Raw genomic sequence first — 7378 nt, forward strand, 5'->3', positions numbered from 1 at the left:
AAAAACAGTTGTCTGAAAAAAAATACTGACTTAATTCCTTTTTTTTCTGCTGATTTGTGAAGTTTGTTTTACATCCTGTTACAATACTGTGGAGCTGGTTTCTGTTTGCTGTCTTTGTGGTTATGGACAAGACTTGTCACTATGTAGGTTATTTTGTTTTATTTAAAAGAAGTCCCTAACTAGACCAAATTGTGTGCAAAGCAGTTGAGTACCTCTGTGTGAAAGTGCTTGTTACAAAAATCTGTTGTGTTTTACCTGGTGCTAGGTGTGTACAAAGCTCATCCTGAGCATGAGAACTGGTGCTGCTTGGTAAGATACTGGGGTTGTTGGTTTTTTTTCCACTTCTGTTTAGTTCATCAGCCAGGTGTGAAACCAAGACTGCTCCTTCTAGACGTGGTGCCTGGAGTGGGGGAAGGTTGAGCTCCAAGGGAAGGGTGTGCAGAGGAAGGCTGCTCAGCCAGCAAGGTGAGTGCAAATCCACAGCCACCGTGCCAGCCTTTCAGAGCAAACCCCCATTTCCTCGGGACTTCAGACAACTTCCCTGGGCAGGTGCTGGAGCAGCCACGAGCAGCTCCCCGCTGGGTGAACTGAGAGGTGAAGCCTCTCCTGATGTTTCCTGATAGCCAGAATTTACATCCCGAAGTGCTTCCTGGCTGGCTGGCTGAAACTTGCCGCTGAGTGGGTGATTATTGGGTTGGGAAGTCCTCTGTTAGCACCATCACCTCCTCAGTTTATCAGGTGCTTTGTATGAGGGGTTTCATGATTTGTTTTGCTAAGGAAGGGATTGTAGGTCGGGCATGAGCTGTAAGAGGGTAGGTTGCACAGGCCGTGCATGTCCCAAGTTGTGCACCTTCAAGCCAGACACTTAAAGGTCTTAAATGAAGTTTTTTGGGGATGCTGGCATCATAAAAGTTGAGAAAGCAACAGCGAACTGTTGTTATTGTTTGCTGCATCCATTGATACCAGTTTTCCTCTGCATACACAGGTACCTCTGGGTGCACCAGCTTCATCCCTCAGTCTGTGTGAGAAGGCTCTTTGTAAAATTCCATAGAAGCTGTGAGGAGAGTAGAGATTAAAAAGAAAATATTTAATAATTGGAATATTCATTAGCCTAGTCTGTACATTGTATAAGTAGCAGATGTTCTTGGAAAGCTGGTATCTGTTATCTCTTAATGTGTTGGTTTCCTCAGCCTTTTGTTCTTCCCCCTGCATCAGGGAAAAATAACACTCTTAAAATGATCTCTGTCAGTTTATAAAGTCAGACTAGTTTTGTCCTCTTTTTTTCAGGTATTGTGATTTCATGTTTTGCTAGAATTTCAGGACTGACCCTTTTCTACTTAGGAGATACTAAAATTAGTGTGAATAGTGTAATGAGAGGACAACAAACCTGAGTGGATAGGAAGGGATGGAGACAACGGCCAATATATTCACCTGGGTGTACATCTCCATTCTCACCACAAGGTTTGATTGGCAACCTCTGTGGCTGGTGCTTGAAGAGAGAAAAGCTGATAAAATATCCTCCTGTTCAGCCCCAGATAGGCATTCTCCCAGGCTGGGAGAAGGGGAACCCTCAGGGGTGTGGCAGGACCTCAACAGGAGCAACATCTCTGAAGGAGGCTTCTATATCAGCTCCCTACTGCTGAGGTCAGGTGATATTGCAAGAGACAACCATGAGGGAAGAGCCTGGGATGTTTTTATTCTCTTAGTTCTCTGAGCTGGCTGTGATGGATCCACCTCTCACTAGTACTGCTGAAGTCATCTATGTCTTTAGGGGTGGGTGGGCACCCACAGCTGAGAAGTTAGGGACAGCTGTAGCCTTGAGACCCTGTTTCTCATGCTGGAGAGAAGCCAGGCTGCAGTGCCTCAGTAGGTGGGTAGGGGTTGCCCAAAGCTTGAAATTCAGCAGAGGCCAGGAACCAGAGGTGGGACTTGGTTTTTGTGGAAGGCAGTGCTGTTCAACTTGTCTCTTGACACACTGCGTACTCCACGTGGAGGATGTCGTCCAAGAGTGTCTAAACTACCTTTATTCTGGTTTGCTCTGCTTCCAGCAGCAGCAGTTTAGACTTCAGCACTTCAGCACAGGTTTGCTGCTCCAGACTGACTCCAGGTACATACCTTGTTGCCTGCCCTGTCTCCAGACTAGGTCCCTATGTCTTTCATCTCTCAAGACATATTTAAGCTAATGCTTTTTCTCCAACCAGTGCTGTTTTGTGCCTTTGCTTGCAATATTGACTTAGAATGTTTTGGGTTTGAACATCATCTAGCCCAACCCCCCTGCAGTCAGCAAGGACATCAACTGCATCAGGTTGTTCAGTCCTGTCCAGCTTCACCTTGAATGTTTCCAGGGATGGGCTTCCACCACCTCTCTGCGAAACCTCGGCCAGTGTTTCACCACCCTCATCATAAACAATTTCTTCCATCTTTGCTATTATGTTTTCTTTGAGGCATCAAAATGCTGCTGCCCCATATCTCCAGCCTTCAGAGAGCGTGAAACAGTAACAACAGAAAAATGGTCCTGGTACTTGTAAGATAGAAGCAGATTTGCATTCAGATGCACATTCCTTATTGTAGTAAGTCAGTTGGGGATGCTCCTACCACCATAGCTGAACTCGCAGAGTAATTCAGTTTGGAACAGATGTCTTGCAGTCTCCTGGGCCAAAATAGGGGCAACACATTAGGTTGCTCAGGCCTGTGTGCAGTGAGGTTTTGAGTATCTTCATGGGCAGTAATGTCACAATTGCCCTGCCCCCCCCAGTTTCAGTGTTTGGCCAACCTCATCCTGCAGAATTTTCTCTTTAGATCTAATGGGGTTTATTCTTGCTGCAGTTTGTGTCTATGGTCTCTTTGTTTTGCTGTAAGCTTTCAAGAAGAGTTTGGCTGTTTTCTCTATCTGCCCCCATTAGGTAGTTGCAGACAGCTGTAGGATCTCCCTGGAGCCTCCTCTTCAAGCTGAGCTATTTTCTCGGCCTTTTCTTGTGCATCATGTGCTTCAGCCCCCTCATTTTGGTGGCTCTCCACTGAACTCACTCCAGGCTGTCAGCGTCTGTGTTAGGGAGCCCAAAACTACACACAGCATCCAGATGCAATATCACAAACCATCTCACAGAGTGGAAGAACCACTTCCCTTGACCCTCTGCCCAACACAGCTGAGGGTGCATCAGCCCTTTTCATTGCAGGCAGGCCCTGCTCGCTCCCACTCGACCTGCCTGTTCCTGCAGAGCAGCTGTGCAGGCAGGCAGAACCAGCTTGCCCTGCACCACGGGGTTACTCCACACCAAGCACTCTCCCTTTACTGAACTTCAGGGGTTCCTGCCAGCCTGCCTGCAGAGGTCCTTCTGAGTAGAGCAGCATGGAGTTAAAGCAGTGTTGGTTCTGCTGCCGGGTGCTGGGGGATGCTACTGGTAACCCAGCACATCTCAACATGCTGGTCCCAGCCCTTGCAGCCCAGCAATTCAGCCTGTTTTCCACCCACATCACAGTCTGCCACTCCCAGGAGCCAAAAGTCTTCCCAAGGGCAAGGTGCAGGCTGGACGTTGTCCCACCCTCGTCTGCAGAGCCATTTCATCACAGAAGGTGTGGAAGTTAGCCAGGCCCGATTTGCCTTTGGTAAATCTGTGCTGGCTGCTCCAAATTATCCCATCCTTGGTGTGCAGGGACACAGCAAATACAGGAGGACTTACTTCATAATCTGTTTGGAGGCTGAGGTCTCCAGATCCTTTTTGTTGCCCTTTGTGAAGACAGGTGTGACACTTGCCTTTTTCCAGTTATTGGGAACCTCTCCTGGCACCGGGAGAGAGAGCAGCTTTGCAGTCACCTTGGCTCCTACAGAAAAATCCCACATGGTTGGTCCCATGGAGTTGCAGGATGCCCAGTCTGCTCCAGTGGTCTCCAGCTCAGCCTTCTGCTGTGTGAGTGATGCCCTGTGGCCCCAGCCCCACTGCTTGGCCCAGGGAAGCTGAGAACAGACCATGCCAGCAAAGCCCAAGGCAGAGAAGTCACCTAGACCCTTGACCTTTTCCATGTCTTTTGTCACTACATCCCCCTGTTTTGATCTCCATTGGGTGCACGTTTCCCTTTTCCTCCCTTTTGCTGCTAATGTATCTGTAGAAGCCCCCCTCAAGTATTCTGGTGATGAGAAATGAACCTGTGCATTGGTGGTAGATCTTGTTGTTTTTCTTGTTATTATCTACATCTGTTTTCCCTGGCATCTATGTTTAAAAAAGCTAATTTTGCTGAGTTGGAGCAGCTGCCACTTTCCACCACAGTAAATTAAGCTTTCAGAAGACCTCATCTTTGGAATTACAGTTCGGATCATAATGTGAATTTTAATAGTCAATTGAGATGCTTATTAAATTATAACAGTGTGCATCAGGACCATTCCTATACTGCTGGAGAAATCTCAATCACTTAGTTTTTATTGGTTTTGTGATTTAATGAACAGAAAACATTAAAACTAAAAGCCAAATGCAAAACAGCTGTATAAAAATGTTCTATAAAATTCAGGATACTGACAGACATAGCTGTAAAAATACTTTGCAAAGACACATCCCCTATTAAATGCCATTAATTTTAATACAAAGATGAATGCCACCGTTGGTTTTCTTAACAAAGAAAATCTTTCTCTGGTTTCTTTTCCTAGGTTCATGAGATTCAGTCTGTACTTTAGTGAATCGTATCAATGGGTTTGAAAATTATTCACTCTGGACTGTTTTGGGCTTGTTTGTTTTGTTTTTTAAATAAAAATCAGATTAAGATGCAAAGGACAGGGTTTTTCACATAGAATCATACAGTAGTTTTGGCTGGAAAAGACCTTTAAGATCATCAAGTCTGACTGTTAACCCAGCACTGCTGGGCCACCACTAAGTGATACTTTAAACCATGTTTAAATACCCTCAGTATCATTTTACACATCTTTTAAATCCCTCCAGGGGTGGAGACCACCACTGCCCTGGGCAGCCTGGGACAGGCCTTGACAGCCATCGTGGGGAAATTGTTCCTCATGGCCAAACTAAAGCTCCTCTGTCACCACTTGAGGCCATTTCTTCTTGTCCTGTCACTTGTTACATGGCAGAACAGATGGACCCTCACCTCACTACAGCCCCCTTTCAGGAGGGAAATGGTAGAGAGCAGTGAGGTGTCACCTGAGCCTCCTTCTCTCCAGGCTAAACAACCTCAGCTGCTCCTCATAAGACTTGTGCTCTCCACCCTTCACCAGTAGCGTTGCCTTTCTTTGGGCACACTCCAGCACCTCAATGTCCTTCTTGTAGTGAGGGGCCCAAAACTGAACTCAGTGTTTGAGGTGCAGCCTCTCCAGTGCTGAATACAAGGAAAGGAGCCCTGCCCTGGTTCTGCTGGCCACACTATTTCTGATACAAGCCAGGATGCTGTTGGCCTTCTTGGCCACCTGGGCACGCTGCTGGCTCATATTCAGCCAGGTCATCTTCAGCCAAATGTCAGCCAACAACCCCAGGTCCTTTTCAGCCAGGCAGCTTTCTAGACACTCTTCCCCAAGCCTGTAGCATTGCCTGGGGTTGCTGTGACCCAAATACAGGATCCAGCACTTGGCCTTGGCCCATTGATCCAGCCTGTCCAGATCCCTCTGCAGAGCCTCTGTACCCTCCAGCAGATCAACACACCTAACTTTTGTCATCTGCAATCTTGCTGAGGGTGTCCTCAATCCCCTCATCGAGGTCCTTCATGAAGATATTAAAGAGAGCTAGCCCCAAAACTGAGCCCTGTGGAACACCACTTGTGACTGGCCACCAGCTGGATTTAGCTCCATTCACCACTGCTCTTCGGGCTCAGCCATCAAGCCAATTTTTTATCCAGCAAAGCATGCACAAAGCAATTTTTATACAACATGGCTTTTATCCAAGCCATGAGCAGCCACTTTCTCCAACAGAATGCTGTGGGAAACAGTGTTGCAGGCTTTACTGAAGTCCAGGTAGACAACATCCACAGCCTTTCCCTCATCCACTGAGCAGGTCACCTTGCCATAGAAAGATCGGGTGGATCAGGTTAGTCAAGCAGGACCTGCCTTTCATAAACCCATGCTCGCTGGGCCTGATCGCCTGGTTGTCCTGTAGGTGACATGATGGTTTGCTCCATAACATTCCTCAGCACTGAGGTCAGGCTGACAGTCTCTGGTTTCCCAGATCCTCCTTCAGGCCCTTCTTGTAGATGGATGTCATGTTTCCTAACCTCCAGTCAACTGGGACCTCCCTGGTTAGCCAGGACTGCTGGTAAATGCTGGAAAGTGGCTTGGTGAGCACACAGGTGTGTGTCCACACACCACAACCAGCCATCGTGCCACCGATGTCACTGCGTGGTTCTCAGTGCAGCACTCTGGGTGCTGCCAGCAGTGCCTGAGATCGATCTTCTCTGGCGTTGGAGTTTGCTTGTGGACTGTGTTAGTGTGAGGGTACAGAGGGGTAAAGGGCAGTCACCCCAGCCACCCGTTCCTCTGTGCCAAGGTGGACACAGTGTCCTCAGTCATTTCGGGGGTGATGTAAGAGTGGTCCAGTGCCACGGGAGCTGCTGCACCAGCCAGTGTTACTGGGGATTACTGAGCCAGTGTTACTGGGTATTACTGGTAGTATTTTCAAGCTTAGCACAGAAGCAGTAAGTAAAAAGGAATAATTGTATTCAATGAACAGGGGAATCAGTTTTTTTGAGGCTCTTCTTGTTAAAAAATGCCTATCTATAGGTATGTAACATGCAGTATGCATACCTAAAAGCATCGTACTTCTCCGACTCCTACATCAGGACAGCAGAATCACTAACTACTTTCTGGTTTGGGTTTTTTTTTTTTTTAGGTATGAAAGCCACCTTTGCATAAGATGCTGTCAAACACATAACAGTGGAAGCAATACCTCCACTGCCAACAGGTCCAGGTCAGAATTGGCATGTGTAGTACTGTTCTGCTGTATTCTTTTGATGAACTCTTACCTGGATTTTGAAACAGATGAAGATTTATTGAGGTTGCTGTTTCAGTTTGGATTGCAAAGGCAATCACAGCATGTATCTGAATTATAAATTGACCTTTCAGTGCAGTTATAATTAGGACATCAGTAATAAAACTTACTCTAATTGCTTTTTTTTTCCCCCCTTTCCCTTCCCCCTCACTTGAATTCGATTCGAGCGACTTTTACTCCCTTTCTGTTTACCCAGGATGGGGAGGTCTCCTATGGCTCAGGAGGCAAAGTCTGATTTTGTTGGCAGCGAAGGGCTGGGTGCCGTCACCGCGGCTGCCTCTGTAACGACACGAAACGGGATGGGTTTCTCCGGGTTCCTGCCCTCGTTTGTCCCGCTTCTGCGAGCACCCTTTGTTTTGCTGGAGCTCCAGCGAGCGGCCGGCCCGGGGGTGCCAGGCGGGCCC

Source organism: Merops nubicus, unplaced genomic scaffold, assembly GCF_000691845.1.
Source record: "Merops nubicus isolate BGI_N331 unplaced genomic scaffold, ASM69184v1 scaffold1400, whole genome shotgun sequence".
Taxonomy (NCBI): domain Eukaryota; kingdom Metazoa; phylum Chordata; class Aves; order Coraciiformes; family Meropidae; genus Merops; species Merops nubicus.